Here is a 22,913-nt window from a genome sequence, read left to right on the forward strand (position 1 = left end):
ATCCCGCGGCCTCGCAGACGCCATCTTGCGATAGCGTCTCCCACTGGCTCAGCCGCCGCGTCTCCTCCCGCTTCCCCCTCGGGCGGCCGAGCGGAGTGCGTTCCCATGGCAACGGGCGCGCGCGAGGCCCGGGGGCGCGCGCCCCTCCTGCCCCGAGCCCGGGAGGCGGCCTCCTCGGTCCCGCTGGGGCGGAGGCGGTGTGCGTTTATTTGAAATCCCAGGTCTTTTTCTTGAATGGGGTGTGAGGAGGCGCAGAGGGGAGGAAAACTGATCTGTTACTGGCAAGAGGATCAGTTACAGGAGGATGCTCCACCGATACAAGAACCCAGCAAAGGACTTCTGGGGATCCGGTTCGTTTGAGGATGTATCTCTCCCCTGGCGCCTTGGGGTTAAAGGAGAGTCTGGAGCCTGTGACCTGAAGCTGCGTGACTCGGGAAAGGAGCCTGAAGTCGAACGGAGAGAGGCACTGAATGTTGCTTTCCTTTCCATTTGGGCTTAGGAGCCACTAAGTAGTTCTGAACAGATTGTCGTATGTGAGGAAACAGGAGTCGGTTAAAAAGCATCTGGGATTATTTAAATTGTTACAAGGTCAATGTTTAAACCGAATTTTCTTCCTTTTACTTTACAACGCTTTGATATTGTCTCAGGAAAAATCAGTATTCGTCCCTGATTTGTACTTCTCCTTTACCACAAAAGATTGTTCCCCTGGGCTTTTTGCATTTATCTGAGAATCACTAGCAACATCCTTCTTTCTGTGATGTTCTCTGCTTGCCTCTTTCTCTGCCTTAATTAACGAGAAGCCATATAACGCCTTGAGATTATCAACCAAAAGATGTTCTTGAAAAGCTTGGTTAGGATTTTTTTCTTTTTGTCGTTTGCATTTAATATATTCAGAAATTCAGTATTCCCTCGTTGCTATATTTGTTCCCTGTTTTAAAAATTCCTCCTTTTTTCTTGTCTCTGCTTTGGGATTTGATAGTTTCCGCATCTAACCACATAGATTTTCTCTTTGGTTCTCATTTCTTCCTACCTGCATCTTTCCTCTTTCAGTTCCTCAGATTCCCTAATGTCATTTTTCTCTTCTAATTTTCAGCTAATTCTTTTAAGAATATTATATAAATAGCTTGTTTTTAATTTATCTTGAGAATCAAAGTCATTATTAAAATGATAATTACTATTTCAAATAGAATCACAGCCAATTCATCATTTCACAGCTAATTCAAACAGAAGAAAAAGAAAAACGAGTTGGAAGGAGGAGCCAAGCCTTTTGTTTCATGTCAGTTAACTCAAGAAAAGAGAATTAGTAAAATAATTCAACATGAATGGGCAGATGTTTAAGATTCTATCAGCTTGAAATTTTCTGATGTGGTAAAATGGTTCTCCTTTAGCTACTAATATCAAAATAAATCTTGAAATTTCCAGAATTTTAACTCTTTAATGAAAAGGACTCTTGATTTTGAACAGCCTTTCTGCTCATGAAAAATTACAAATGCACAGCTCATGAAGAATATGAGAAACTCCAGAAGGCCTTGCTAGTGATTCTCAGATAAATGCAAAAAGCCCAGGGGAACAATCTTTTGTGGTAAAGGAGAAGTACAAATCAGGGAAGAATGCTGATTTTTCCTGAGACAATATCAAAGCATTGTAAAGTAAAAGATTTTATAACCATGTAAAAATTGTTGCTGATCTGTCTGCCACCAGATAAATCAGAAACTGAAGACACCCTTTACTGTTTCAATCAGTGGTCTTCAACCAAAGAAGTTCAAAGCTCCCTAATTTCCCTTTGAGGCTCTAATGAAAACACTGTCCTTCTTCCTGGAAAAATGCTTATGTGCATATATACACTCACCAAAAATGTTTCACACTATTTCAGGGAGATTGTTGACTATTCCAGACTCAAGGTTAGCCCCCAGATACCCTTTGTGATCTCAGAAAGTTTTTGCCTCTATAATTAAAATTTAATTTCCCTTTCACATAAAAGCATGGAATTTTCAAGAAGGACCAATTCACCCCAATCTACAGATAAGGGAATAGGGCCCAGTGATCAAAAGATTTTTGCAAATGTGTCTACCTATTTAGTGGCAGAACTAATCGGAAAATTTCAGCTTCTGTTCTCCCTGACCATTTCGCCTGCTCTTCATCCCCCACCATTTTAAAGCGTACATGATTTAACTTTAAAAAGAAAAATCTGTTCAGTATTAGAAGCATAGTAGCAAGGCAGGTATTTTGTTCTCAGACATTTTACATGTTTGGGTCTTCTGGTTTGGGAAGTTGAATTTTGTCCCCAAAAGTCTTTATTCACAGGATCCTCTACTCAGAAACTGTGTGTGTGTCCAATCAGGCTAAGAGAGGAAAGATGCTTTTTCTCTCTTTGTTAGGCTTTCTTGGAGAAGTACCAGAACATCAAGGTTTGGGTGCTACACCTCAGCTTGCTGGTAATTAATTCTCTGTCCCTTGGGGGTTATGCTGGGGTTGGAAAGGGGATGGTAATCAGAAGGAAATTAATAGTCCTGTGCTCAGACTCATCCTCTCATTATAAAGCCAACCTTTGGTTACTGGAGCAGCTTTGCATTCCCTAGTTATGGCCGATGACAGCTGAATCCTAGTGATAGACTCTGGCTCATGTGGGGACCTTCTTCCTTTCTCCTTTTCTCTATACAAATCTGGGCACTCCTACACCCAACACACACACATATCCCAAGAGATATTTTTAGGATACTATTTGAAACAATATAGCTGAATATTGCTGTGTTTCCCTTTTTAAGCATCTAGATATCCACAAGTGATTCCTTTCAATTGATTTCCTAGTGGTTTGATGCTCTAACAATATGCTTTCTAGATTTGATTAAAATGCTATATGTTGAAAAATAGTATTAGTTTTAGTAACATTGTATTATGTGATGAGGAAGAGAGTGTTTCTTTTCTCACTTAGCTGGAAATAAAGCAATAGCCTTTCAGCTACAGATTCAATGTAAGGAAGGGCGTTAACCACTTGGGGGTGATTATTATGGGTGGTACCTTAGATTGTTTATTAAAAAGGAGGAAAAATGAACTGATTTTTTAAAACATTAATGTTTTCATTCAAAGATTTAATTTTGTGCTTGATATGCAAGCACCTAGGAGAGCTAGATTTGTTTGCTTTGTTACTAACTAGTTAAATTTTTAAACAAATGTTTTATTCTTTCCTGTTCTTATCATTCTCATTTGTAAAATGAAAAAATAGGACTAAGTTATCTCACATGTCCTTTTAGGTTTAGCTGTCATTGTGTGATACTTTATTTAAATTAACAGGATTATGAGTAAAACAAGACATTTTTATTTGAGTATTCAATATATTTAAAGTGCTGGTATATCGTGATTCTAAGAGTCATATGATGCAGTTTCATAAATACCTAGTGTAATAAGGAAATCATTTTTTATTAAAACCGATACTGCGATTTCATCTGCATTATGTTATACAAACAAGTTTATTATGTAGAGAGCAACTTTTTTTTTCAGGTTTAACAGGATTAAAATTTAAAGTATGTGTTGAACAATCCAGTTCAAATTTACTAAAATTTTCTCATTTTTATTTAAGTTTTGTTGACTAAATAGAACTTAAATAATCTTTACATTTTTTTTCTACATCTTTACTAACAGCTTATCACAGTGTTTTGGGTTTTCTTTGTGTTGCTCATTTAGCTTCATTCCCCTTGGTAAATATTGATTTGTTCCTCAGTTTTGAATGAAGTGGAAATTAATGAGGCAATTTCTGCCTCACAATAACAAGTTAAAATTATAGCACTTTATCATGTCAACACAGCTTTAAACACCAGGAATACCAGTGCTATTAGCACAGTTCCCAAAATAGTGCAGAAGTTTGCTGTTAAAGAAAAAAATTACAGAGCATATTTCTGCTGTGATAAACATTTTCTATTCCTCAATTATACTAATTAAGATTTAAATTATTTATTTAAAATATTCACAATATATAACATTCTTTTTACCCTATATTACCAGTTGAAGTATATAAGTTCATACTGTGAATTTGTTTAGAATGGATTTGATCCATTTTTAATACGTTCTCCTCAAATACTTAATCCAAATGAGTTTTTCTCCCTCTCTTTTATCTGAAGCTTTCTTAATTAATACTTTATCTAATATTTTCATGGCATTCCATGATTTATAAATAGCACTTTCACATCACAGGACAAAGCCATATACATAGTATTGGAGGCTTGTACAGATTTAGACCGTAAAACTAAGAAAACAAAAACGAATTTGTGGTAAGCTATAAAATTGGCTTTTAAACTTAAATGATTCAAGTAATGTTTAGGATCGTTAATTGTGTTCTGTTGACCACCAGGGGGTGCTTAAATTATATCCATAGGAGTAATTTTGGATCTTAGAAATTAAGTAAAATTTGAAAAATACAAAGGAAATCTTGAGAATTGAAAACCTCAGTTCCCCTACACAATGCTTTCTATAGTAACAGAAGATAATCCCATGAAAATTATGCTAAAAGGGGAGGTGGCTATTGACTGATCAGGCACAGATTTGGAACTACGTATTACTGAGCAGTGTTTGCTCGGTCCCTATTATATCACTTCCAAAGTGAAAAGAAATTGTGTTTGTAGGAGGTGTGTGTGTGTGTGTGTGTGTGTGTGTAGAGAGGGAAAATTGGAATTCAAAAGCAGGAGAAAAAGATTTTCTGTTCTTGACCCAGGATAATGGATTTCTTGTTAATTGCTCAGCTTGAAGAGGAAATTTTAGTTTAGTAGGTGATGAGACCACAGGTATTACTATGAACCCTAGGTTAGAATTTTCTAAGGTCGCAATTTCCATTTTTTTAATTTTGTGATAGACTTTAGTTTGACATGTCAAAATGACCACTGGTTAGGAGTGATCAAGAAAAAAGAAAGGTCTGTTTTAATTTGTTTTGAATACATGTATAAAAGAATACTTATTTCCTGGTAAATAGTATAGCAAATCTTTTGGGAATTTTTTATAGGCTTAAAGTCAAATACACTTTCATATGCACATTAGATAAAAGTAGAGCAGTTATGGCTGCTCTCAAATAAGTTTTTGTTCCAAACTACAATCCTATTGTAGTACTTTAAGTCAGCATTTCCATTTGTGTGTATTTTCCTGAGGTCACCAGGCATAACTAATACACAGTGTAGCTAAATGTCTATTTGACTTGAGCAGTTGGATTTCTGCCAGATTTTGTTTTCAAGGGGGTATAAGAAGATTTGGCTACAAATCAAATCTCCCTAACATGGCTATGGTTTTTCTGGTTAATGTGGTGTCCACAATAAGACAACTTATTCAAGTTAATTCCATTGTGAGTCATAAATCAGCCAAATAACTATGAACTCTGGGTGAGAATTAAACAATCTCTAATTAAATAACAGAGCTGGAAAGAGAAATGTATTTCTATACTTAAATTCACAATCTAGGCTCAAACTTTGTCTATTCTTGTGATGAGTTTTTCATAAAACTCCTTTGTATACTGTTGTAAAATAGTTCTTGTATCAGACATTTTAGACAATGTATCAATTAGAATTCATCCATCCATCTTTCATTCAATCAACAAATATTTACTAGTACCTAAAATGTAACAGACATTGTGCTAGATTCTGGTAAAGTACTCAAAGATGAATCAAACATGTATCCAGATCTTAAAAATATTGTAGTCCCTGGGGATGAGACTTATAAATGGGACAATGACAAGGGCCATGAGAAGGGTACAGATTAAATACTGTGAGAGTTCAGAATAGAGAAAGATTATTTCTAGTTGATAAAATGTATAAAAACTTCATGAAAGACGAAGCTGTGCTTTGGGGTATGGACAGGAATTAGGCAATCAGGAAAAAAGAAAGAGAGGGAAAAGCATGAAAATCCGGAAGAAAGAGGTGGGAAATTAAGAGAATTGCAGGTAGGACAAATTTGGCTGTAGCAAGGGCTTGTGGGAGGAGAGACTAGATACTTTCTATGTCTCTAGAGACGTAGGTTGGGGACATATGTAGAGGGCCGACCTGTTACATTGATGCTTATTATGTTATCTGAACCCTACAAGTACTTGAAGCAACTAGGAATTAGATTCATTATGTAAAACTCTGGTCTCAAATTTTTTTTATTGCTTTATTTTCCAGTAACAAAATTTTAAGTACCCACCAATATGGGTGCGCAAGTGTGTGTGTGTGTAGACATACATGTGCTATTGTAAACTAATAACTTAAAGCAAATATATCCTCAAGGTACAGTTTATCATTAATGATATAATTCCGTATTTTAAAGTCTTCTTGATAATTTCTAATTTTTTGGTAAGGATTAGTTTAGTTCAAAAGCATATAATATAACCCATAAATCCAATTAACTTGTAACTTGACCATGTAAATAGCAGTAAGTTGCAATGAGCCAAATGAGGAAAGATGAGTCAACTGCATTGTCATCCACACCACACAGTGGAACTCTCTTTCTTCTCTCACGATAACTTGCACATAATGCATGTGATGTAGGATTTTCTAACATATGGACTGAGTAAAGGAATTGGTGTCAATCTGTATCGAAATTACTAATAAAGCTTAATTTTCTCCTCACTTAGAAAAATGACTAATAACTATACATAGGAGTTCTACTTTTTCTTTTTATAGGACAATGAAATATGCACGGCCTACTTTGGAGATTGCTGGTATAGACAGTGGGAAACCAGGGCAAATATTTGTGTACTGGTATGGTCAGGAATCCGATGTCTCTATGTAGAATAGCTTGAAGGGATAGAGACTTAATTACAGTAGTCCTTCGTTCAAGCCCTACCCGCTTATTATTGAAATTGTGACTAAGTTCTAAGACTTCTTGTCTGAAGTTTGAGTGAGCCTCGCTTTCAAGCAGATCCAGGAAATGTCACTCAAAACATCTGCTACCTTGGGAAAATGAAGCTAAACTTTAAAGAGGAATGGAAAAATACCATATAAAGAATATAAAGAGATGAAAAGGGTTAGCCCTAGAGTAGACCCCTTCACAACTTGGAAACCAAGCACAGTTAAAGAAAGAGTATTTTAAATATTTTGTTTTCTCTGAATATTGAGTGGAAGCATCGTCTATAGAATACATAGCTTATCAAACATTGGACTTGACTGAATCCAAGGTTGAGGTTGGGGAGCTGTCATCGATGACCTCCCTAGAACTTCTCCAATACAACAGGACATCTTTGAAAACACTAGTCAGAAAGAAATGTCTTCAAATCTTAGCATCTCTCACTACCTATGTGGTTGGGGGAGGTTTAAATCTTTTTGGACTTTAGTTTCCTTCTCTGTAAAATAGAGGTACTCTCTATATCACTCGGTTTGCAACCTTTTGGTTGAAATTGACAGAAAACTTAACTCAAATTGGCTTAAAGGGAATTTACTGGCTCTTTAATGGAAAAACCCAGCATCAGGGCGAGTTTCAGTGAAGGCTGATCTAGCAGTGCAAAACATGTCCCCAAGTTTCTCCATTTCTCCAGCCCCCATCTTGGATTAACACAGACTCCCCCTAGTGGTAGTAAAATGGCTTCAGAGGTTCTAGACATCACATAGCCCTACCTTTCCACCCAAGGAAAGAGTCTTGCACAAGTCTCACTGTCACTGGCCTGAATTGGGATATGTTCTCATCCATGAATCATTGCTGTGGCCAGGGAGAGGGGGTGAGTGCAGGTCAGTCACAGGTCCCCCTGAACCTGAGTGGATTAACCCTCCAAACCTCATGGCTGAGACGAATTCCCCCAACAAAAACTGATGTACAACGTGGAGGAGAGAGAAGGAGCTGGGCAGGTGACTCATACGTGTCTGCCTTTTATGGTCATTTTGAGGATGAAATAAAGCGCAGAGTGGACATTTAATAAATAGGGTTTTTCTTTCTCACTCCATGAGGATTATCTTCCTCAGTATTCTGTAAAAGCCAAATTTCCTCTGAAGGTAGAGACCCGAGTTTTGTGCCAACAAGTCCTTCACTTTAACTGAATGATCTCCTCTCAAACGTAAGAGCAATGCCCAACTCTTTTAAACTCAAAGATAGTTGCTTCCCAGACTATCTACAGCCATGGTGGCATCACTGACATGACCTGTAGGAAACAAAAATTGTAATCAATTATTTTGTAAAGTGTGTTTTTCTACCATGCAATGCCAGCTAAAGTTGGATTTTTTTCCCCCATTAAATTGGTTATTCATTTTGTCGTCATATATTTCAATTTCAAGATAAATGAAATCTCTTTCAAAATATATTATTAACATCAGGAAAATTATTTACTCTATGTTTTAGGATTTCTTGTTGAATCTCAACTGAGATTCCCAGTCTGGTTGTATGTGATGAACCAGTAGGCATTACAGGTGCATGCTTACATAAACAATATTCATGGGTGGGTAAGTGTTAATGATGTTATTAATTGGCTAACAGTCATAGAGCTTATCAGATGAATTTATCCTAGGGCCCCAAAAGACCTAGTCTCTGTAAAGAATTGCATTCTGAGAAAGAGTCCATCTGGAAAAAGTTATTAAAAAGAAATTGTAGTCTTTACTTGCATTTCACAAAGAATATTATAGAATATCCACCTTATACCACATGGGAAGGCCTTTTTAAAATTTTACCTTTTTCTGTTATGTCCCACAGTTGTTCCGGAGCAGAGCACTCTCAAACTTCCCAAATTGCCTCCCACTCTTGAGTCTATCTGGCCTTTTCTGTGCTCTCTCCATCCCTATTTCCTGTTATACAGATTGCTCTCTGGTTTCTGTTTACTTTCCTTAACCTTCAACTGGTACTTAAATTCTTCATTCTACAAGGGATTCAGGAACTAGCCCAGCAAGTGAGAATCTTCTGTCTCTCAGTTCTAGTCTTTCTTTGCCCATTACCTTGATTCTGCACCCCCAAAAAGCTGAGAAATCTGGCCTTTTCATTAGAAGGTGAGATGGTAAGAAAGATGGCTGAGGCAAAATTCTAATAAATTTTGTCCCCAGCTTGAAAGGAGTGCTAGGAACTGTGTGAAATCCTTTGGATACATTTTCTCATTTGAACCTCATGGCAACTTTGTAGGTCGATCTTGGAATCCAAGACGTCCAACTCAGAACTCCAGTGCCTGGTTAACTAGAGCACACCACCTTTCTCTAGAAAAAGGTCAAGCACATATTTTTATCACTGGCATATTCATATATATTGATGTAGTTTACTCATTGAGGACCCTTATTGTAAAAGTTAGCTCAATACCATATACAAATATTTTGCTATTAAAAAAATTAAATTTAGAGTTGATGCTCTAATTTGAGTCTAGTTTAGAAATCAAACTAGTTTAGAAATCAAATTTATTTACTTGACAAAACATTTATTGATGATGATAATGTACCAAGAGCTCAGATATACAAAGGTATAAAATCCAATTAATAAAGCAAATATCATATATATCCAAAACATCTATTATGAACTCAATATTTTACCAAGTGCTTTGATAGAAATTTTCTGTATATGTTTTGGGAAGACCAAATGAAAAAGATTATATAATTGGGGTGGGGTTAAATTTTTAAAATTCTAGGGGAAGGGTAACCTGCAGCTTTTGCCCTCAAATATCTCTGGATAATGGTGGGAGACAGCTGGCTAAGCAGTAGAGGGAAGAGGAAGAAGGGGAAAAGGTCCTTAGAGCTGTCTGTCACTGGACCAATGGTGCCTCCAGAATGCCCATACATGGCTTGCCCAGGGATTATAAGGGGTCAAAAGATAATGGGTCCTTCAGCAGATGAGTGTCAGGATGAAATTTATTTTACTGGCAAGTGAGATTTTGAAATTCCCATCTGAGGTAGATTAAACAGCTGCCTGTTGAGTGTCCATTGTATCCATGAGCAACTTCATTAACACTCTTTATTTTCTGAGCTTAGGTTAGCCCAATTCCTAGACTTTAAAAATGTTGTGCCTACTACCTCTTGAGCCTGAAGGGAAACTGGCTGTCTTAGGGTATGTCTTCCTGTGTTTCCTGTGTTTCCTCCGAGGAACAATACAAATTGGAGAAAGATAACCTCCAGAGACAGTGAAATCAAGTGCTAATCCTAACAATAAGAAAACACCCAGAATGAGAAAAAGCTGTCATATCCGGTCTTCACTCAGCATGGCCATCCTCGGTTCTCCACTCCCTTTCAATCCTCAGTGCATTAGGTTAAGTTAGTCCCTCTAAACCGAAACTGTCTCTCTTTAGTCCAAAAAGCCTTCCCCACCCTAGCTGTGATGGGAAACATCAGGCTTCCAAACATTCAACATACATTTTTATCCCATTACTTAATGGAACAAAACAGCTAATTCCTTTCTCTAGCTTTTTTTTTTTTTTTTTTAAACAGTACAGTCTCTTCTCAGGGAAGAGCTGGTTTTGCTTATAATCAGGGTCAGACCAGGCATCTCTTGGTGACGGAGTCAGGCTTGACAACATCCACTTTCTCCAGTCCTTCTCTCTCTCCCAGACACTCAAGACCTTAAAACTCCACACTTCTTTCCCTCCTGCAAAGTTGGGGGTTAGAGTTTCATTTAGCTGAAAATATTTAACGCCACTTCTTCTTTAGGGCCTCCTTTTAGTTTTCAAGTGTACAGTCTGTGGTAGTATAGGGATATGCTAATACAGATCAGATGCTTGATTAAAACAAAACAAAGAAATATATAATGATATATAACATATATACTTGAAAATATATGATTTTATTCAGCAGAGGTCGCAAACATTCATTTAAACAAATTCGACGTGAAGCCATTCCACCTAGAAGTAACTCATAGTTCCCTTAACTCCCAGAGAACTCTGTGCTTCAAATATGGGTCTGAATACATTTTACATTTTATTACAACTATTTGAATACTTATCTGCAAATATATAAAATATATTTGTGAATATACATGTTTGTGACTAATACACACACACATTCTATCTTTCTACCTACTAGATCCTTAGCTCACTAAAAGTAGGGTTCTGTTATGTTTTTCTTTATATTTCCCAGCACATAGATACCCAGCAAATGTCAACTGAATATATCAATGTAAAATAATAGCTAATACGGTGATTTCAAATAGGTTGCCGATGTGCTGGACCTTCCAGTGGGGACCATGCTAGGATACTGATAACATTCCAGTCAATAGTTTACACTGTCCTGCTCCATTTTGTCTATATTTTGGAGAAAGCAAATGGAAGGTTTTGTTTAACGCTTGTACTCACAGCATGGTGGCACGATAAAGGACTAAGGAGCACCAAGATGTAGGAAGGTTAATTATAACTGCTGAGTATTTGGCTTTTCCATGTTTAATTTGTTTGCAGTTCAGTAGAATAAGCTTTACAAAGTCAAGCCAGATTTTTTTTTCACACCATTTCCTGGAAAACCTTACTTTATGCTAAAAAGGTCTTTCTATATTCTATAACAAGTGGGCTTTTATATGGGTCTTTCTATATCTTATAACAAGTGGCCTTTTATATGCAGAGGACCAGAGACAATAGTTTTCCTTTCAAAAATTATTTTCAATTAGAAAAATACTATTTTTCTACGTATAACGATTACAAAAATATATATGCAAAAAGAAAAAGAGGAAAGAGTAACTACTGTTAATTAAACTACCAAAAAACCCCCACTCTCTTTCAATCTAATATTTTAGTTTACTTTCTTTTCTCTGACTCTACAGATGTGGCCCACGCAAGCATGGATTTTCCCCTTTCCCTGCCTCCTCAAATCCCAACAGCTACAACATGTTCGAACCATGTGACTTTACCCTCTGCCATAGTTGTTGAGTAGGTACATAGATGGACACTGACCCAAGCTAGGCCATTCAGAGTTACCCTGTCTCTGAGGATGAAACTGTAATGTTTAAGTTAGAGGCTGCTGGAAATAGCCTTTGGAATAAGGAACAGAAAATGGTCCAGACTGAAAGATATATAGGAAAAAAAAATGAGAAAGAGAGAGAGAGAGAGACAGACAGACAGAGACAGAGAGAGAGAGAAAGGGAGAGAGCAAGCGAGAGTGAGCCGTGACAGCATCCAAGTGTCTGGTTCTAATTATTCTAAGACTTGGAAGGAGGTAAATTTTAAATTCTGTAGGTAGAATAGATGCTTGGTGTGCTGCCCAGATGCTCCCCATCAGGACTGAGGTACCTCTTCCCTCAGATGCCAGAATGTCTGTTGCTGATGGCTCATAGCTGAGTCACTTCCCAGGATTTGTCCTTGTACTAAAGGAGTTACTTGGACCGAGGTCACATAGCCTCTCCACAGGCAGCCTACAACCAATGATTGGTTGCTATATAGGTATAAAGGCCTGAGTTTCTCGCCTCAACTCCATGGCGTTGACTTTGGCATTGATTACAACTGCATCATAATTCAACTCAGTCCTCCTTTCCTCACTCCCTTACAGGTATTGAATCAAAGAGCTTTCTGCATGCAAATCCCTTTCTCTGTTTCCTAGGGAGCCTGACTTAAGACAGTGGGTGTGGCAAAGACATCTAAACAGCCCACATAATGCATTCTCTCTTTCTTCCTTTGTTAATATGGCTTATAATGTATCCTTGTAATAAATCACCATTATTTCTTAAGATAGCATAAGTGGCTTCTTGTTTTTTGCAACCAAGAGTTCTAATATATATCATTTTCTTATGATAAATTTCTAGAAGTAAAATTAATGTTACACAAGAGATACACATTTAAAGACTTTTGATCCCTATTGCCATATCAACCTTCAAAAACACTGCACCAATTTACGTTCTTGTCAACAATGTAATAAAGTAACCATCTCCCAGACTCTGCACAACACTGATATTATCCTTTTTAAATTCATTCATTCAACTAATGGTTATTGAGTGCCAACTATGTACCTGGCTATATCCTAAGGGCTGTGGATAACTCCCAGCTTGAATGGAGCTTGAATTCTAAGTGTGAAGAGACAGACAATTAACAAAATAAGTTGTATTTTGTACCAGAAGGTGGTACATGCTTCAGAAACATAAAACTGGTGGCGGCGGGGTGTGGGGAGGGTGGGGGCAGGGTGGAAGGAACAACCCACTTAAATACAGTGGTCAGGGAAGTCCTCACTGAGATGGTGACTTTTCAGCAAAGACTTGAAGAAGATAAAGGAACAAGGCATGAGAATATCTGGGGGAAGAGAATTTCTGGCAGAGGAAACAGCAAGTTCATACAACAACCAGGCCAAAGACTGGAGTGGAGGGCGTAAGGCAGAGAGTGGGAGGAAGTGCAGATAGTGAGGTAATGGGGCACTGCTATATTCTCCTGATGATTGTGGCTTTCACTAGACCAGCTGGAGAGCCACTGGAGGAATTGAAGCAGAGGAATATGTTCTGACATGCTCAAAAGGCGCCCTCTGGTGCTCTGTTGAAAGACTACAGTGAAGGCAAAATAAAAAATGGGAAACAGGGGACTGACTGCCTATCTGGAACATCAAAACCTTTATTTCACTGTTGTTTCTTTTGCACTTGAACATTTTATATATAAATTGGTTGTTTGCATTTCTTCTATTGGAAACAGCCTATTTTAAGATCTTTGCTGATGTTTCTATTAGCATATTTACCTTTTATAGAGTTTCGATGATATTAAGAATATAGCTCTTTGTCATATATGTCCTCAATTGTACTTTTAATTTAGTCCTGTTTATGATTTCTTTTTTAGATAGAGAAATTTTCAATTTTTATGAGGAAAGATTTAAAATAACTTTTCCTTTAGGGATTCTGTTTGTGATATAATACTTAGAAAGTATTTTGGCAAAATTATGTCTTCCATCTAGGTTTTTTTTATTTGCAAGTGATAGAAGCTGGCTCAAAGGGCAATTTATTATAATACTTGAGATTTAAATTAGAATCTGGAGGTAGGAGATTTAACCAGGCCACATGAGATTCTGGAACTGGGGACTGAAACTCTACCTGGAACCAAATCATCTTTCCTGTTTCTCTGAGCTTATCTGCTCTCTCCGTTCTGCTTCTCCCTGAGCATCTGCTTCATTCTGCTCTCTTCTCTGATAAACTGTTTATCCATACTGTGGCCACCCCAGTTCTAGCACCACTGACAAGGGACTGGAATCTCTGTGCCCCAATTTCGACTCATGGGAAAGAGAAACTAATGCACACAGTCCATCTAGTAGATTGGCCTATTCCCACCCATCCCACCCACCCTTCCCCCCATAACAAATAAACTGTGTCCAAGAGTGTTGGAGTCGCAAGCCATGAGGGGCTCATCTTGAGGGGGCATGTGAAGAAAGAGCAGTTCTCAAAGGGAATAGGGAACATGTATTGAGCATATACCATAAAAGAAGTGTAATCCACACTTATCTATTTTTATTTAAGTACTTTTATGGTTTAAAATTTCCCATACACCTGAAATTAATTTGGGGGTAAGTATGCTATAGAACTATCACTTTATTTTATTGTAAAAATTGTCTCCAAATTTGAAAGAAAAAAAAGTCGAACTTGTACCAAAATTGTTATTGAAATGAGCCACATGTCTTCTATCTTCTATCTTCGATTGCTTAAAGTACTTTGATGACTATTGCTATTTAAATAATGTTTATCTGATTGTTGGAACATATAACCTCTTGGTTACATGTTTCATTGTTATTGTTGTTCCTTACTAATTAAAAAAACAAATAAACAAAAAACAGGACAAGGCTAGAATCAGACAAACATGATCATTCTGCCTAGTGGTTCCCTGACATGAGGAGAATGGAAGCCACCAGGCCACCATGTTCAAGGAATCCTTGTCCAGACCTTTGGTAGAGAAACAGCTGAACTCAGAAAGGCATTATCAGTCAAATGACAGCCACATCTTTCCCAAACCTTTTTCCTGTGGGAAAGTAGTGTCTCCAGATTGAATAAATCACAGAGATTACTGAAGAAGCAAAAATTAGCCAAACAAATACAAAATCTGGCAAGTTTGATGTTAGTATTTATTTTTAGGGGGTTTGTCATTTGCCCCACAAGATAATTTTTAAAATAATTAATTGTATCATGATTTTTTTTTAAACCAGCCAATTAAATGTAGGCACATTATTTCTTTGATTCTCAATTTTTTTCACTTGCTAAATGTCATTGTTGAACTAAAGGATTTCTACTGTTCTTATAAACAAAAATTCTGACGTACTGATTTACTAGTTTCCTGTTTAGAAATGTATTGGGCTACACGAAACCATTAACTAAATGCTGCATTTCCCCCAAGGCATTTCACATCCACTATGGCCAACAGCCCCAAAGACTAACTTACCAAAACATATCAAGACATTAGTGCATATTTAATAATTTCTCCAATAGGGGTGATTGTGGAGGAAGATTATCATCCTTTTTCCAAATCTTTGTAGACTTTGTAGAGAACACTTTAAACAGCTTTTTCGAAGTAAAATTGACATATGACACACTGTAATATTTAAAATGTACACTTTGATACAATTAGACATATGTATACACCCGTGAAACTATCACTACATTCAGGATAATAAACATATCCATCACCCCAATAGGTTTTCTCGTTCTTTGTAATTACTTCTTCTAGCTGATCCCCCGGAAAACCACCAACTTCTTTTCTGTCACTGTAGATTAGTTGGCATTTTAAAGAATTTTCTATAAATTGAATCATATAAGGTATAACCTTTTTTGACTAGCTTCTTTATTTTTAGATTATTTAACATAATTATTTTAGATTCATCCATGTCATTGTGTGCATCAGTAGTTCACTCCTTTTTATTGCTTTTTATTTCATTACATGGATCCTCCAATTTGTTTTTTCATTTACCTTTTGATGGACATTTAGGTTGTTTCCAAGTTTTGGCTATTACTTACAAAGTACTACGAAACATTTGTGTATAAGACTTAATATACACATGTGCTTTAATTTCTCTTGAGTAAATATTTAGGAGTAGAATGGTGGGGTCAGATGATAAATGCATTTTTAACTTTTTAAGAAATAGCCAAACTTTTGCAAAGTTGTTGTACAATTTTACATTTCCACCAACAGTGTGGGAGAACTATTCCTTCACATGCTCATTAGCACTTGGTATGGGCAGTCTTTTTAATTTTAGCCATTCTAATAGGCGTGTGGAGGTATTTCAAAATTTCAAGTAAAGAGACATTATGAGGAAAAAAAGGTTGGTGCTGATCCATTCTAGGGAAGATGCCTGCTAGTTAATCTCATGCTCCTTGGATCCCTCAAACTGGTGAGCTTGGTTCTGTAGCTGATTTTATGATTCTACAAGCCACCCTATGCCTTCTAGTACATTTCCTTTCTCTATGAGGTAGCCAGAATAAGCTCTGTTGCTTGTAACCAAAGACCTCCATCCACTGTAGGTGGCTCTTGTTTACCTCTGCCTGGCAGGTTTTCCCTCATCTGCTGGTAACAAATCCCACCCATCTCCTAACCACAGAATCTTTTCCTCTAGAGTCTATTGCTTCTAAACTGAGATCTAGTCCACTTATACTTTGGATATTCAAGCCAATAAATACCCCTTTTTACTTAATCTAGTTTGAGCCAGGTTTTTGTTACTTATGACTGAAATTGCCCTGTACCCGACCTTTCCCTTGTCGGTTCTATATGCACGTACCCAGTGCCAAGTGTAAGGCCTGGGAATCAGGGTGCTGAGTAAATAAACAAACCGCTACACTCTTAAAATCAAAGACATTTTTATAAATCTGTAAATGACAGAAAACTGGAAAAATTGCTTTCAGAGGCACAGCGGTTAAGCACACCTCTTCTGAAGCCGGACTATCTGGGTATGAATCCTAGGTCTGTCATTTATCGAGTCTGTGACTTTAGGAAGTTATTAATTTCTCTATCTCTCAGCTTCTTCAATCCTAAAATGTGGATGATAACAGGACCTATCTCATAAAGTTGTAATGAGGACTAATTAGTTTATAAATAGCATTTAATGCCTGATACATGGAAGTATTTTTTAGTTTTGTTTCGTTTTGATGCTGACAAGTTTTTGGATGCTAGAGTTAAGATCGAAACAGACTTTGATGTGCTATCAAGAAATGATATGCTAAAGCTTCGAGTACTATTTGTAGGATCTTAGATGAAATGTGTACCCTCCCTGATTATAAGTTTTTTTACTATTTAATCAGGCACATATAAAGTTCCATGCTCTGGCTCAAATAATTGAACATAAGATGGTTTAACAGAAGCTGACCATGAGTTTATTTTGAGCTAGTAAAATGGCAAGGCTATCATAAAACATTCAAAGATTAGACTGGGTTTTGGGGGCTCAGTGTAAGGACTTGCTCTTTACCCATGAGAGCTGTCTGGTGATGGAGAAGGCTGCCTTGCACAGCTGCAAGCCCCTGATCCCTCGAGAAACAAGTGAGTTTTAAGGACACATTAACAAAGAATGCTAAATGTGAGAGGGATGGATCATACATACATGACTACTCTGTTTCATATTACATTCTAAAAATACATGTGTATTTTTCGAAGATTTTGTTTTTTAGATTTAAAGAGGGTTAACCAAACACTAGACCAATGAATTGCAACCTTTGGTAAGTAGAAGCAGCTGCACATGTTGGCTGCCTTTTGCTCGAAAGGCCCAATCTAGGGGCCTCCAGGTACCAGTCATCTCCCGAGCATACAAAAGACACCATCACTCTCCAGAGATGCCAAGGGTCTGAAGAGCTGTGTGTCAGAAACTGGAGTCAAAGACCAAATATATATTTCTAATTATGCCACAATGCTCCTTTAAAGAGTGTTTAAAATGCCTTAACAGTAGGTGCTAACTGGTGTTAAAAAGCATCAACAGATCCAAAATGGAGTCACTTGTGCTAAGTCCTATGTCAGTAAACCAAGACCTAATACGTAACCTAATTACAGTTTCATCCTCTCCCAGGAATGTAACCCATAACCAGCCAAGCTAAAATTACCTGGTCAGCACTGGTGAGGTAATCCCCAACAAGACCCCTCCTGTCCCCCATAGGTAGCTTACCTAAGCCTGAAACCCACTCTTTGCTAAGAAACTTCCTTTTTCCACCCCCTTTCTGCCTTTAAAAACCTTCCCTTTTCTGTAGCTCCTGAAAACTCATTTCTATTTGCTAGATGAGATGCTGCTCGATTTATGAATCATTGAATAAAGCCAAATTGATCTTTAAATTTACTTAGTTGATTTTTTTCAACACTAGTTAATCTCCTTTTGAGGATCTCAAAGCAATTTACCAATACCCCTTCTCTGAGTATCAAATAGGAGTCTTCTAGTCTTTAAAAGCATACTGATTCTTTCCAGTTCTTTGAGTAGTCAGCACTGATTAATTCACTCGAAAGTAGTCTCAAAGAGGCAATATACTGATTCAATTTATGCTTTAACTTTGTTGACTCTTCGATGGAAACAGACTAATCAAAGGGTTCTGAGTCAGACAATAGAAGACCAGAATTTAAAGACCGTCAATCAAATAGCTGACTATTTCATAGTAATTAAAATTTTTCTGCTATTGGGTTTGCATTCTTTGTATGGTTATAAATACCAGGCAGCTTAACTAACACTGGCAATCCCCGAGTCTGGGGGTTCTCTACGTGTGGCCCTGAAGAGCAGCATAACCATCACCTGGGAACCTGATAGAAATGCACATTCTCAGCCCACCTGAGAACTACTGAGTCAGAAACTCTGAGGAGGGGCTCAGCAACCTGTGTTTTAACAAGCCCTCCAGGTGGTTCTGATGCTCAGTAAGGTTGGAGAATCACTGCCTTAGATGCCCGCCCCACCGCCCTCATCGTGGGGAATTGGATGTAATTGACACACACTCTCAACTCCAATCACATGTATATCTGGATCTAGGTGGCATTTACGTGGATGCAGACATTTATAAAATCTCTCCAAGTTCTACACTTAAGATTTGTGTGTTTTACTAAATTTAATTAAACTTAGATTTAAAAAAATTACAGCTAGATTGTATTTCTAAGAAAAGTGGTTGGGGCTGGGCTCACCTCTATGGTGGTCAGAGCCAGGGAGCTTGGCCTCAGTAGCAGTGTTCTCTAACCAGTGATCTCTAACTTGACCTGATGGGCCATCGCACAGTACCAGTAGACAGGGAGGCTCGTCTGCAGCAACCGCAAAGGGACTCATGGACGTCATTTAGCAGTGACTTAGTCCCCAAGCAACAACCTCAACTTGTTTGATGTCATCCTGGGCATGTCTCCAAGACATGAAGGCACAGTGAGCCTCTGAGACACCTGACAGCAGATGGGAGGAAGTACTGGTCCTTCTAATTGGAAGAAGGAAGCAGCAGAAATCTAGGAAACAGTGATAAAACTCAGCCGATCTGGGCTGTACATACAAGTCTTGTGCAAGACAGGAGTCGTGGCCAAAAAGCCGCAAGTCACACAAGCGACGAGAACAGACCTGCTGAGCTGACCTCCCTTCTGCTGACAGGAGTATGAGAGGGTAGGAAGGATGTAGGGACCACCGAGGACCCTGTGGGCCTACAGCCTATAGTGACGTCTGTCCTCCGGCCTGGCCATCAGGGTGAGGTGCAGACCCGAGAACCACGGTGTCAACTCTGCACCCAGTCTCAGAACCACAGAATTCCTCTGCCTCAGCCCCAAGGTATCTTGTATGTATTGAAATGAAAACACACTCACCCAGCTTCCAGTTTCCCATCCCGACACACCAAGAACTGCCTTCTTAATTAGCCACACCTTCTTCACTCTTATTTAGAGAACCCTAGATTTTGCACCTGGGCCCACTTTTGCTAATCCCCACACTGCTGGGAAATGTGAGCCTTGCACAGGGAAGGCTCAGGGAGGGAGAGGTAGAAGAAAATCTGCACCAGCAGGTGGACCCAGAGTCCACACTCTGCCAAGCTGGTGGGTCCAGGGCCTGCTGCGCTCCCAGCCACTCCCAAGTCCCCTGTGCTGCTTATGCATCTCTGGGCTCCTTGTTCTGTCAAAGGTGACTCTTTTTCCCCTTCAAGTACAGGTTTTCCCTGCTATCCAAAAGTAGAACATTCCTATGAAACCTTCCGTAAGGCAAAATGATGAAAAATGAAGAAGCAATTACCATTAATTTACATTTAAAAATTTCGAGGGTTCCCAGACCCCTAAAATAACCTACCAAATCATACCAAATAACACACGAAACCTAAGATAACACTAACATATAGTAAAAACAGAACAATGCCACTCTTGCTGCTTGGGGTACACGCTGCCTATATCAGGGCTCGCTGAAAAACAAACGCTAAGCTGAATGCTGTTTTTGCCTTTGGCCTCTTTCATAAAAGTGAAAATCCTCTCCATTAGTGAAAACAGGTACTAATGCAGGTTTTTCCTAAAAGCAAAATGAGGTAATGCAAACTTTCAAAAAACAGGAAATACCTGTCCTCCCTACAAGTTATTTTTCAGACTACCCTTGCCCAGTCTAAATGGAAGCAAATTTAAAATCATTCTTATCTAAATCAATGAATTTTCCCTTCATTTCCCAGACCATTTCAGGTTGGGGAGCAGGCCTCAGCATTTGGGTTCCACCTCCTACCCAGTTTTGCTTCTGAGGTTTTGATTGCACAGGTCTCACCATAGTGGACGCTTCTTAGATCCTTTGGCTATCCAGCATCCATACATTATTTCCACGTTGGATGGGTTTTCCATTGCATAAGTCTTGATGGAGAAAGGCCTCCCACAACAGAACCTGAATCAGACAGGTAACCCCTTTCTCTGTCTCCTGGGAGTTAGTCTGGGCAGCTGGGGACCTGAGCCCAGCCCATCAGATGCGGCCAACTGCAACTTTAACTCTTGAGTAATAATGCAAAGATGAAAAGACCATTGAGAAATCATTCACTGCGACAACAGTGCAGTCTGAGTTAGTGTTCCAGGGTAGCAGAACTAATGGCGGCTTCCCATTGTCCTAAAGTGTGACCTTGTCAGCTAACTGCCCAACGCCAGTTTCTGTTCTTGGTTTCCTCTGACCGCTTTAGTGCTTGCCAGTTTGCTCTCCCCTTCTGAGAGACTTGAGCTCCTTTCCCCAGATCCCAGGGACACCAATCATCACTGCGACCCTGTGTGGGTTGCTGGTCCAGGTAGTGCAGGAACTGGCTTTCCTGGTGATTCCTGCACACCTTCTGCTTGTCTGCCGAGAGCCAGCATTCAGTTTGTTTTTTGTTAGCTATCTGATTTCTTGGTTACAAACTAAAAAAAAAATAAAGTTTAGCAACTTGATGTGACTGGTCACACCAAGGAACAACGCAGGAAAAACAAAGACAGCTCCAGAGGCCGTGGGACATGAGGGACTTTTCTCTGACCTGACAGTTCCATGCCTAGACTCTTGTCTCTCTCCCTCCTCAATTTTCTCTCTCCTAAGCACCAGCTTCTGCTGTTTACAAGGTGTTTTTGGCATCTTTTCCATCTTTTAGGAGATTTGCCCACCTCTATCCTCTTCTTCCCAAGTGACATTTGCCTCAGAGGAAACCTCAAAGTACATAATAGCAATGAGGAAGAATGGCCCAGTCCCTAAGCTGTTATCCTGTCTTTACTGGTATCCCCTGAGGTCTTGTCTCTCTCGAAGGCTACAGCCACCTGTCCTTCGGTTACCGTACATGGGCTTCTGCAATTGATGTTGGTGAGTCTTACCTCAGGTCCTCTGACCCCACTGTCCTGACCCTACAGCTCTTCCAGGCTCCCAAGTCTCCCAGCACTTCGGTGCCCCTCCTTTGGGGTCCAGGACCTTTTAGCTGCACTTCTTCTCCCATTCTGGAGGGTCTGGGCCTCTGTGAAGCTGCCCTGGGACACATCCATCCAGTGGAGCGCTCTTATCCACTGCTAATCCACCTCCTGGGGACATGTTGTCTTGGCACCATTCCAAACACAGGGCATCTCTGTAGCTTGCTACTTTCTTTGCCATGTACTGGAAAGCAGGAAACAAGCCCCTTTGCCTTGAGTGTCTCCAAACCTATCTGCTGGTCATCATCACTCCCTTACATCAAAATTTTCACCCTAAAGTGGGGGTCAAGGAATAGGCCTTCAAATCTGAAAAGTGTTCAGTGTAATATGTAATATCTCTATCCCCTCAAATCTCTCCAAGCTCCTCCCCAGCCCAGGAAGCATGACCTGTATGTCACATTCTGCAATTTCTCTTCTCCGTGGTTCTTGGTACACTTTGTGATTAATTTTCCAAGCTTAATTCTTAGGAGGCATAGCAAGAATGCCTTGTCTCATTCAAGAAACAAGTTCTTACAGTAGGAAGCCCAGCTTCTCGTTACTATTTATTTTTTTACCACAGGATTTAAAATGTGTCTTGAAAGCCAGCGTTGAGCTGTAACTCCTTTGTTCTAGACCGTCTCCATTGTTCCCCTGTAGGTCATATGCCTAAGAAACTCTTGTTACTTGATGGTTAGGGTAAGAGGATAGGGCAAAGAAATAAAAATTGTATAATTTAATATTAAAACATTACCCCATTACAGAATCCTAGCTCTATCACTTCCTAACTGTGTGCTGTTGGGAAATTATCTGCTCAGTGCCTCAGTGTTTTAACTTACAAACAAGAAATAAATAGAACCTGATTCATGAGTTTGTTGGAAAGATTAAATGAGATAATTTATTTAAAGTCTTCAGTGTAATATGTAGCACAGAGTTCTTGCTTTTGTAGACACACCGTTATATCCCGATACTCCATTAAAAAAGGATTATTCATGGATATTTGGTGCAATAGTATTTTATCTGCCCAGCTTTTTACAGTTATAGCCAACAAAACAAGACAAAAGAAAAAAACCTCCAACTATGTAAGCCCTTGAATATTTTAATGTTAAACTAAAGTGACCTGGTAAAATAAACTGATTGTGAATCAATTCCAAATTTTCTACAAGAAACTTTCCCCTTCACTTTAAAAATATTTTCAACTACCACTAGGTGGTGTTTTGTCCAATTAATTCAAAAGTAAAATTTTCTTTTTGACTCCTATTTCAGAAGGAAATGGACTGAAAAGAAAACATGTTAC

This window comes from Pteropus alecto, unplaced genomic scaffold (genome assembly GCF_000325575.1).
Source record: "Pteropus alecto unplaced genomic scaffold, ASM32557v1 scaffold3, whole genome shotgun sequence".
NCBI lineage: Eukaryota > Metazoa > Chordata > Mammalia > Chiroptera > Pteropodidae > Pteropus > Pteropus alecto.